Below are 11,726 nucleotides of genomic sequence, written 5' to 3' on the forward strand. Positions count from 1 at the left end.
GGACGAGTTGTGTCTCGTGAGTGTTTGCAGAGAATATACACACAAAATTCTTAAGTGCTCTTCTAATTATTTTGGCAGTAGTAAGAGTAGAAAGATAGATTCCAAGACAAAGACACTCCACTATAGATTAAAACGAATATAGGCACCCCCACACTTAAGCTCTTTACACCCTCTCTTGAGTCTAGCTCTAGGCAAACAATTCAATCGAGAAGTCTCTTCTTATCTTCAGTCTACCAGTTCACCCTCAGATAAGACTAAACTAGATACCAAATAATACCAAGAACTCAAGATCTAAGCAATATGGTCATAGTTCTAGTCCGTGCAATGTCTTGCCTCTTAAGCTTTCTAGATGGCCTATGTAATGAGTGTTGGGTCAGCCGCTCTCAAGCCAGATGGCCTTAAGGGACTAGGTGTAGAATACCCCTCGAACTTACTTATTCAAGCCAACTAGGCTACAGGCCAAGACTGGACCAAAGACACCCCAACTGTTTGACGCGAGGCACGATGTTGGTGACACTGAGACCCGGTTACTAAGAAGGAGGTCTAACCTTTAAACTTCATCATATATATTTTTTTCTTTTTCCTTTTGACATTATACTTCAATTCACTTCACATTTAAATAGTCTAAAATCGGTTTCAACTTGTCACCATAAGCACAAGGCAATACAAGATAACTAGATGGTCAAACTTTTTGGACTACCTGGAATTCCTATTTTCCGATTCAACCTCGGTCTCAAAATGTAAAACCCATTACTATTCTCTCAAGAGGGTATTCATTACATCAGATGGGATTTCTAAAACACTTAAACTCTCATTTTGTATCTAAGCAAGGAATTAGAACATTTATCTTACCAAAGCCAGAAAAAATTGGGCACTTTTTATCTTTGTGACAATGCTCTACCAACTATCAACAAGTCTTACTCGAGTTGACACCCCCCCCCACACTTAAATTAATCAATGACCTCAGTGCATGCAAAAAAAAAATAATAGAAGCAAATAGAGGAAAGAGTGTACCCGATGTTTGAACTCATGATAGAGCACGCAACAGTAAAACCTAACAACAAACAAAGAAAATATAGAAAAAAGAACAAGAAATAATATCTAAACATATGGGTTGCCTCCCATAAAGCGATAAGTTTAGAGTCTTCAACCAGACTTAGTAAGAAGCAGCCAATGGAGGTGGAAGCTCAAATCTAAATGTGAATGGTGACTGCTCCAAAGAAGTGGAAGAGTCCAACAATGTGTTGACTTCCTCCATATTTAGGTTATATTCCCCAAATGGCAAGTAATGTTGTAGGGGATCATCAATAAGAATGTTTAGAATATAATCAACCACTACCTCATCAATAAAGTTAATTGCAAAGCACTCTTCATCTCTATTTGGGCTTAAAGATTCATTCTTTCTAGAATCTGGAATTGAGGACTAAAGAGCTTCAGGGAAGGGGGCTTTGGGAGTGTAAGATTTAGGAATAGGACCCTCTACAATCGGAATGTGCAACCCCTTACAAGGAATTTGATGGGGAATACTCACAGGTGGTGTTTCTTTACTAGGCGTGTGTGCATCAGTGCCAGTCTCATGGGTCAAATCAACCTCTTCTCGACTCTCAAGATCAATGGGCAATGGCTTAGGAGTAGGCAAAGGTGCATAATGTTCCTTCCCACTGCATGTCACAACAGAGATTGCTTGGACTTGTTCTTTCCTAGACCCAATTTGATGATTAGGGTTACCTATTGGTTGACTAGGTAATTGACCAACCTCCCTCCTACTGATGGCATCAGCTAGTTGACCAAGTTGAGTTTCCAATTTGATAATGGATTGAGAATGGGAATGCAACAATTGAGTGTTTTGCTCTAATCCACTAAGTGCTTTTAGTACCTTATCCTCAAATGATGAATTATGTGAGAGTTGTGAAGATGATGGTTGCTCATTCCTATAGGCATTTTGGTGCATATTAAATGGAGGTGGCCTATAAGGTATTTGATTAGAGGGATTGGGCATTGAGTTTCGCCATGAAAAATTGGGGTGGTTTCGCCATCCTGGGTTATAGGTATTGGAATATGGATCATTGCCAAATTTATTCGACTCCTTGGGCCAAATGTGTATGCTCCTTAACAAACTCAGGGTATTGTGTAGCCAAATAGCAATCAGTGATATGATGGGATAGGCTAGAACATAAAGCACATGCTTCAATCTGATAAGGTGGAGAGAAACTTGTAGGAAGTGGAGATGGGGTTTGTTGTCCTAATGACAAGAGATGGTCCAATTTCTTTCATAGCAAGTCAACCTTAGTGCTCATCTCAATGGTAGGATTGATCTGATAGAGACTGCTCCTCTTTGGTTTCCCAATGGATGGAATCTCAGTCCTAGTTGTTGAAGCATGGTGTTGGGAGTTTTCACTAAGGGTCTCAAAAAGTTCCCATGCCTCATTCTCATTCTTGTGCATGAAAGTCCCACCACAAGAAGAATCAACCATTTGCCTATGTCGGTCTCTAAGGCCATCATAAAAGCATTGAACCAATTGCCATTTAGGAATAGCATGGTGGGGGCACTTTCTAGGTAATTCTTTTAGTCTTTCCCAAGCCTCATGAAATTGTTCTCCTTCTTGTTGGGAGAAACTCGTTATCGCTCTCCTAATGCTATTGGTACGGCCAATGGGGAAGAACTTTTTAAGGAACTCCTATTGCATTTCTACCCAAGTGAAAATTTTAACATTGTCCCAAAAATGAAGCCAATGCTTAGCTTTATCTTTAAGAGAGAATGGGAAAAGAAGTAACCTTAAAGCATCAACTGAGAGGTTTTGAATTTTAACCGTGGAGGACACCTCTAAAAACTCATCTAAGTGCTTATAAAGCTCTTCATTGGCAAGTCCATAAAAAGTTGGTAGCATTTGAATCACACTAGATTTGATCTCATATTGAGCCACCTCTATGTTAGGCAACTTAATACAAGAAACCGAAGTATATATTGTAGGAATGAAATGCTCACTCAAGGGCCTCATTGGAGGCTCATAGTTTGCCATGGTTCTTTGCCTGCTAAGGTTGGCCAAAGTCTCTTCTAACTCTAAGTCAAGTGGAGTCAACTCAGGGTTTAGGGACGGACGACCATGCATACACAGAGAAGAAGAAAAAAAAAAAAGAAGAAGCCAAATAAGTAAAATTCAAAGAAAATAACTATAGCAAAAGGGAAAGTTTAGGACGTACCTGAAGCGCAATCCACGTGATCTTTCGAACAAAAGTTACACATGTGGGATCTGAGGGATGGGGATTTTTTTAAAAAAAAATTAACCTAAACAACCCAATCTAATGTAATATTACAATTGAAAGTCCTAAAAACAATTATATCTAAGAAAGAAAAGATAACAACCTAAACTAATTATCGAATCGCTACTCTTGCAGTTACCTACAAAACAAAAGAAAAAGAGATTAGTTAAATAAGCAAAGAAAAATTAAAAATTGAAAACACTAAAATTACTCTGAAAATTATGCCTAATTGACAAAAATCAATCCTAGCAACCGTGCTTTGGTTCCCCGGCAACGGCGCCAAAATTTGATCTTGTCGCTAACCAATCAAAAATAAAATCCTATACTAATCTAGCAAGCAGAAAGTACGGGGTCGAACTATGGGGAACTGAAAGGCTAAGTTACTAAGATTGAATTTAACAAAACTAAATTTAAACTAAATCTATTAATTAATGCAAAAACTTAAACTATGAATATGTGAAGATCTTTGGGATTTCGAATCCCCGATTCTTTTCTTTAACCGATATAACTCTACACTTCAAAGTAAATTAGGGATGGTCTTCCTAGGTTAGCCGATATAGCTCTAGAACATCTTTGGCCAAATTCAAACACAATCAACTAGAAGAGATAGTAGTGGCGGAGCCACGTTGGGACCGGAGGGGGCCATGGCCCCCCCTGGATTTTTTGAAATTGTAGATATTCTTGTTTTTTTTTTCCTTATCTCTCTATCTTTAAATGTGAAATACCACTATTTGGCCCCCTCCAAAAATTAAAAATAAAAATTTAAGATAAAGATGATGGGTACAAATGTCATTCATAATCTTTATCTAACGGTTATCATTAAATCCCTAGTTTTAAGGAATAAAAGGTTAAATTCTATTAAAAACTAACTTAAAAAGAACTCACGATCCATGAGTTTCTCATTATATATTCTCTCATAATTTCATTTCTATTTATTCTCTCTGATCTCTCTTTTTTCCTTTTTTCTCTTTTTTTTTTTTTCCCCGCCCCCCAAAAATTTTTGAAGTGTTAAATTTTTAATTTTTTCCACCTCCTCCCCCCCCCCCTTTCTCTCCCTCTCTCTCTTTCTTTCTCTCCCTCTCCCCCCCCCCCCCTCTTTTTCTTTATTTTTTTTTTTTTTTAATTTAAAATAAAAATTAAAAAAAAATTATTAAGCCCCTTCCCTCCCCCCCAATCAACTAGAAGAGATAGAACAATCAAATTAATGAAATAAGCATGGTTCATCTACATCCCAAAGAAAAGGAACTAGCTACTCATTATTACAAAGTTCCTAAGAAAAATAAAGATGAAACATAGGGAGAGAGAGAGATGAGGTGGTCTTCTTCTCATCAGCAATGAGAGAGATGAGAGCCGCATTCGCCGTCTTCTTTTCTGTGGTTGGCTTCTCTTTTATGTCTCCCGCACACAATGAATCCCCTCTCTTTACCCGTATATTCGACCTTTATTTGTTAGGATTTTGGGAAAACTCAAAACTATAAAGTTGTAGATATTTTCAATATTGTTTCATAGGATCTTGAATCCAAAAAATCCAAGATCATACGAGATAGATATGCCCAAAATACTGAAGGTAGGTCTGTTTACCCGATTTTCAGATTTATTACCAATTTTGTTCCTTAGACCTCCACATGTTTCCAATTTGACTAAGATCTCACTTTTCATGATTTCTTGGGCAGCAAGATTGAATGCCATGATTTAAAATCCACCAATATCTAATATATTTTCCAACTTTACTCCATATTATCTCTAATATCCAAAATCACCTTATTCCTGAAAAATACACAAAAATACTCAATTAGCTCTCTTTAATTAAATAAGTATGGGGAATTAAATCAAATAAATAATGGTAAATGCATTCTTATCAGTGTCTCTTCTATTTAAGTCTAATCTCGGAATACTTCGCCTCATCTGCCTCCTAAGCCTCTGGAACGAGTTAGAACCCTAATCTAATCCATTCCCTTGCATTCTTTGGTGATCTCTCACAAAGACTTGAAGAATTCTTCATCCTCCTACAACAAATGTATGATTTCACTCACTCTTTCTTCTATCTCTGATTTTCTTTCTTTAATTCTGTTCTTCGTTGAGATCAGGAAGAAGATGATGCACTCTTGCAACCATCTATTCCATGATCTCATCATGTTCTTTAAGATCCATGATCATCATCATGATCTTAACCTCAGCCAGTGGAATCTTCGAAACCCTAACCCTTTGAAACCCTAACCTGTGTGATCATCTAGAGAACTTTTGGTAACCTTCCTTGTGAAGGGAAACCTCTTGGGTGACATTGTGTTAACCTAAACTTAATCATCTATATTTTCTTGTTTTGATAGTTAACAATTTATCTCCTCTCATCCAGAGCTCTCAATTATTTTTCAGGGGAACCAAAAAGGGTGAAACCCTAATTTTCTGGGATCAAACCAAGAACCCCTAGTTTGATCATGGTAACCCAATCAATGTGTTTTCCTTACTATATCTGTAATCTTCATATCCTAGCTCTTTTATCTTTGATTATAATATTTTTCCCTCATAATCTATGTTTAACCTAGTAGGTTAACCTTTTTGTTCCTAGGTTACAACTTGGGAACTTGATTTGATTTATGAATTGATATCCTCTATACCCTAGAATACTACCATGATAATTTCTCTCTGATTTGTACCCTTTTGAACCATCAAATTCTGTTCTTGATTCTCAAAATTCGGATTCTTGTAGGCCACTGTCTCCATTGGATGACTGGTCCAGCAGACCAATCAATCGACTAATGAGTACAACAACCTCATTCTTGGTCTGTTTCGATTGATTTATGATCTTTTCCTTTATGCATCTTTCCTAACATGTTGTATGCACTTGTTTAGGACTGTCTTCTCAGGTTTAGTCAAGATTATACTTGATTCTTTAAGATCCTATCCAAGTTAGAAGGTAAGGATAGTTATTTCCTTAACTACATAGATTACTTGTTCTCTGGTTTCTACTTTATGAAACTATGAGATTACCTACTGTTGTTGTACTTTAATTCTGATATCCTACTGTGGGAACAGTAGAACTTGTTTATATTGTCTTTTTATTATTCATGATATATGAATTACTTATTATTGCCTAATCTGATTTTTGCTTTTACATTCTCTTGTATATGATGAACTGCTGGTTGTGTATGTCATAACTGTTCTGAGAATGTGTTTGCTTAAGTTTGGTTTGGGATTGGGGAGTATCCTTTTGATGCTTCTGTCCTTGGACATCGGAGGGAATAGTATGGGATGTTCTCCGAAGATGCCCATCGACGCTTTCCCGAATCATTGGTTGTCATACCTAGGGATGTCTAGCAGTGTTTGGCTAGGATATACCCCTGTTATATCAGACCCGATTCGGAAGGGTATTGAGACCGAACGACCCGTGGTAGCAATGGGGATTCACAGGCACTCAAGACCGGTGAGTTATATCTGTGAGAGGACGGGAATCACATTGTGGGGGCCATTTATTGGAGGGTTGCATATGGTTGGACTTGGGCTCATGAGCGATCGAGACCGGTGAGTTATATCCGTGAGAGGACATAAGAGCTTCCCGTTTACCATATGTGGATAACCAATAGGGTTGATGAGTCTGGTGAGTAATATCCGTGACTCTAGTGTGAAGGATATCGGAAAGGATCCCGAGAGGAGAGGAATGGAAGTATCTGGAACTGACTTGATGTAACTCACTAGATGACTTGCATTGGGCTAGGCTTTTCCCTGACATGCGCCGGTACTTATGCCAAATGGTTGTGAGAGAGTGTGTTGACTTAACCCCTTACCATGGTTTGTCCGAGAGGGATGCCTGGACCCACTACCAACAGGAGCCGTATGCATGACCTACCCAAAGAAGTACGGTGCTATGACTTAAAGCATGTCTACCATAGAGACCAGCATACATAAAGTTTAGATGCATTCATACTTTATCTGTTTCATCTTGCATTGCATCATGTTATGTTTTGCCACATGTTATCTATCATGTTATGGATTAACTACCTTACTGAGTTTCTTCAAAACTCATTCCTTTTTGTATATTCTTTATTTAGATTATCCTACGGTGGCTGATTATTATGACGAGCAAGATACGGTGAAGCGCAAGCCGATGAAGCGTATTACACGCAAGGTGCTGGCGACGATCAAGATTACTCTGATGATCCCCTGGCGGATCAAGCTACGTACTACGTTTGAAGGCAGCACAGAGTTAGAACAGATTCGTTGGATTGACGAAGTCCATACTTATGAAGACGTTATCTATAGACTAGAAGACGCTTGATCTTAGTTTATTTCTTAATACATTTGTTTTAGTTGTATTTCCTTTTAGACTTCCATACTGCGTTCCGCTATATTGGTGGAGTGAGTTTCCGCCTCACTTTACTCTTTTTGATATCATTGGATATTTGGTATCTTTTCCGCACTCTGATTATACTAATTATTCATTATTGTTTTGAACCTTTGTTTATAATATTAAACCTAGATTATTTCCTGTTTATGATTATGTTATTGTATATGTGGGGGGATGATTTCCTCGATACTTGATCTTCAGGGCTGTGGATCACACTCTCGGGTATGCCAGTTAGGGTACCGGCTGGGAGGATGTGACACTTCATGGGAAGGCCCATATATGGTTATTAAACCGGTCAGTTCGGGAGCTTATAAGCTAAAAAACATGACAACCCAGAAAGAGTTGGATCGTTCGTGGAATGCTAGGCACTTGAAGAAATATTATCCTTGAAGAGATTATCATTTTCATTCATGATGTAACAAAATTCAACTCAATCAATACAATTCTCAGTTTTCAACATACTGTCTTTTGATTGGGGGCATCACACAACACTCAAGATCAGATCCAGTGACAAAAGCAAAAGGCATGGGTTTAAAACCTGTGTGGGACCTTCTACAAGGCATCGGATTAAAACCCGAGTGAGTTCCTTCTCAAACTTATTGAATTTCTCCGAAAATTCTAAGTAAAGGCATCGGTTTAAAACCCGTGTGGGACCTTCTACAAGGCATCGGATTAAAACCCGAGTGAGTTCCTTCTCAAACTTATTAAATTTCTCCGGAAATTCTTAAGTAAAGGCATTGGTTTAAAACCCGTGTGGGACCTTCTACAAGGCATCAAATTAAAACCCGAGTGAGTTCCTTCTCAAACTTATTGAATTTCTTCGGAAATTCTTAAGTAAAGGCATCGGTTTAAAACCCGTGTGGGACCTTTTACAAGGCATCGGATTAAAACCCGAGTGAGTTCCTTCTCAAACTTATTGGATTTCTCTTGAAATTCTTAAGTAAAGGCATCGGATTAAAACCCGTGTGGGACCTTCTACAAGGCATCGGATTAAAACCCGAGTGAGTTCCTTCTCAAACTTATTGGATTTCTTCGAAAATTCTTAAGTAAAGGCATCGGTTTAAAACTCGTGTGGGACCTCTACAAGGCATCAATTTAAAACCTGAGTGAGTTCCTTCTCAAAACTTATTGAATTTCTACGGAAATCTTTAAGTAAAGGCATTGTTTTGAAACAACTAAGACCTATTGCAACAAAGACTCAAGTGACTGACAAAGTTCAAAGATGAAGTTAATTCTTTATTCCTTTAAATGACCAGAAGGGGCCAACCTTTACATCAAATATACATATGAGATAACAAGTGTTGAGATACAATCTTCGTTCGGTCAAAAAGGAAGGTCATCGTCGGTGATCGTCAAGAATTCAAACAAGATCGAAGCAGCTTTGTCAGAAGCAACACAAATTCAAGAAGAAGAAGAAGAACAGAGTCGGGAAAACATATGTTATCATTTGTTTATTTCCCTCAGGGATTGCAAAGCATTCTGTAAAAACAAAATCCTCCTCAATTCCATACTCTTTATCCAGCTTTTCCGGAAGAAGCCTGATCTTTGATCAAACCTGCATTCAAGGCAAGCTCTTCATAGATGAATCCTCTAAGAGGAGACCGAGGAGGAGAGTCATCAAGATGATGCATTATATCCGGATCTAGAGGTGGAAGGTCCATCACATCCTTGGCTCAGGCAGGAAGAGGAAATCCCAGCTTTGCAAACACTTCAGGATGACAATTGGCGCGGTGGGGAGTCGTGTTGAAATAAGGATTTCTCCTTAGTATCGATTCCCATACCTCGTTCTCACCATCCTTGTCACACCCCACCCGCCGGTCTCAGTTACCCGCCCGACAACCCGTGGGGGTGATCCGCCATAGGATCCACGATTTTAGACTATCAACAATATTAAATACAAATAAAGATAATCAAGAGCAAAAATGTTCAATAAGTGAATTAAAGGAATTACAGGAGTCCAAATACTCCAATAACAATAATAAAAGGAAAGAATAATAAATAAAACGAATACGAGTTCAGCGAAAGTAAACAAAAGAGTTATATCAATTTCTTTTCAGTCTCCTTTTCTAAGGTTAAATAGTGTTTTTCATGAATCTCAAGATAGGGTGTCCTCCAGTTCTTCTCCATTCGCTGAGCGAACTTTCTAACCACCTTCCGTCTCTGACCATCAATAGGTGCGATAAGCGCACTCCATGCACCCGCAGGAGCTCCCACACAGGCTATCTCCATTTCCCACTGACGGTGCCACATCTTCTTCATACGGGATGGTTCCTTCATAGGAAACCACTCCATCTTCCTGTACAATTTCTTCTTCTATGCAGGATAATAAACATATACAAAATAAAGGCGTGAGTTCTAAAGAACTCAGTAAGAAACAATCACAAATCCCATCAATTATCCGACAATGCCAAAAATGCACAAATAATATGAATGAAAGCAAAGTATGAGTGATTCTATGATTTCTAACTATGCAGGTCTCTAACAGTTGACATGCTTTAAGATATACACCAGCCCTCCTCTGGGTAGGTCTAGTCGCTCTGATCCGGCAAGGACTGGTTACCTCTGTAGGGATCCTGGGAAAAAGGGAAAGTCCACACCTGGCTCTCATTTCCATGGCTGGGGTTAAGTCAACACTCTCTTACCACGACCATTGGTAATGAGTACTGGCGCATGTCGAGGTTTCTAATCCAATGCAAGGTCATACTGGTTACATGTCTACATGAAGTCTAGATACATCCCCTATGGCACCAACCAACTCGGTTCAGTATCCTTCACAACTTAGGAGAGAGAATCCTCACGGACTGGCTACCGCTGTTGGACTCCACTCCTTAACCCTATGGTCATCCACATATTATTGGGGCGGATGCTCTCATGACTCCTCACGACACCCGGTTTGTTCCTTGGACGTCCATGAGCCCAACCCTAACATATGCAACCCTACCATTTATATGACTAACAGTGGACCAACCTCACATCACTGTCATCACGGGTCACTCGGTTTCAATCCCCCTACCGAAAGGGTAGTAGCATGTGGGGTACCTAGCCATGCAATTCTAGACTCTACCTAATAATGTCATCAAACAATCATGAAAGTGCTGGAGACATCAGCAGGCATGTGTCCCATTCCACAGCCTTCTAATATCCCAAGCTAAGATATCCCAAAAGAATACCTCTTCCATCAGAACCATATACTAACCATCATCAATACATAACATTCATAATCAACACAGTATATATGTAAACAAGACAAACAACAGTAATATAACAAGATTAATATATAAGACATGAATACAGCAGCATATATAAAGAAATACAAATTCTAATAGACACTGGACTAGCATGTTCAAGTCTATTCAAAAGATAGGATTGATTGTCCTTACCTGCATATAAGTAAACTGTCCGTAAAAAGAGATTCGTTAACTATTACAAGTCTTTCTTTTCAAACAGAGTATACCTAAACACAGTGTTACAATATTATATGAGTTAATTGAATCAAAGTGAATCAGAACCAAAAGTCATTTGGTCAATGTTTACCAGCCGATCGCTTAAGTTGAGCGACCGCCACTAGTGACCACCCCAAAAATAGAGAGTTTCAATTCGAAACACATGCTTCTGATCACACGTTTTCAATCCGGATTTCGAGTGATCATGGCCTAAGTCTCAAATATAATACTCCCAAAGCCAAAGGGTGAAGGAAATCCTAGCAATTACCATCATTGGGTTACCCAGAACTCTTCCGTTGACTGGATTATCCTTTTCACGAAAGCAGGGTTTCGTTTTCGGATAAATCACCTCAAGTAGATTGGAAAGAGAGTCACAATGATCAAAGAGGGTAACCACGATGAGGAGGGGATGGGTTAACACTAAAATAACAGACAAAGAGGATAAAGAATAAAGGGTGAATTCATTACCTCACTTCAGAAAGCCAGAAAAAGGGAAGGACTGATCTCCAGATCACTGCCAAGCCTTCAGATCCACTTTCGGAACTTCCCCGCAGCCGTCTAACCTCCAAAATTAGCAACCACGAATAAAATATTTGTTACTTGGATGAGGGTTACCTTTTATAGAAGTCAGGGGGCAAAATAGGGCAAAAACTCCGAAAACAGACCGGGCGGTCACTTGG

General features: G+C 38.9%; 1 non-coding gene across 1 annotated transcript; it reads left to right on the forward strand.

Moving 5' to 3' along the window:
• Positions 1–2,532: 2,532 nt before the first annotated feature.
• On the forward strand, positions 2,533–2,639 carry LOC149018695 (small nucleolar RNA R71). The gene has a single exon (XR_016173230.1). It is a non-coding gene; the product is annotated as a small nucleolar RNA R71 (small nucleolar RNA).
• Positions 2,640–11,726: the final 9,087 nt, after the last annotated feature.

The sequence above is a fragment of the Hakea prostrata genome, chromosome 4 (assembly GCF_041222555.1).
Source record: "Hakea prostrata isolate BN-2017 chromosome 4, UWA_Hpros_2, whole genome shotgun sequence".
Classification (NCBI taxonomy): domain Eukaryota; kingdom Viridiplantae; phylum Streptophyta; class Magnoliopsida; order Proteales; family Proteaceae; genus Hakea; species Hakea prostrata.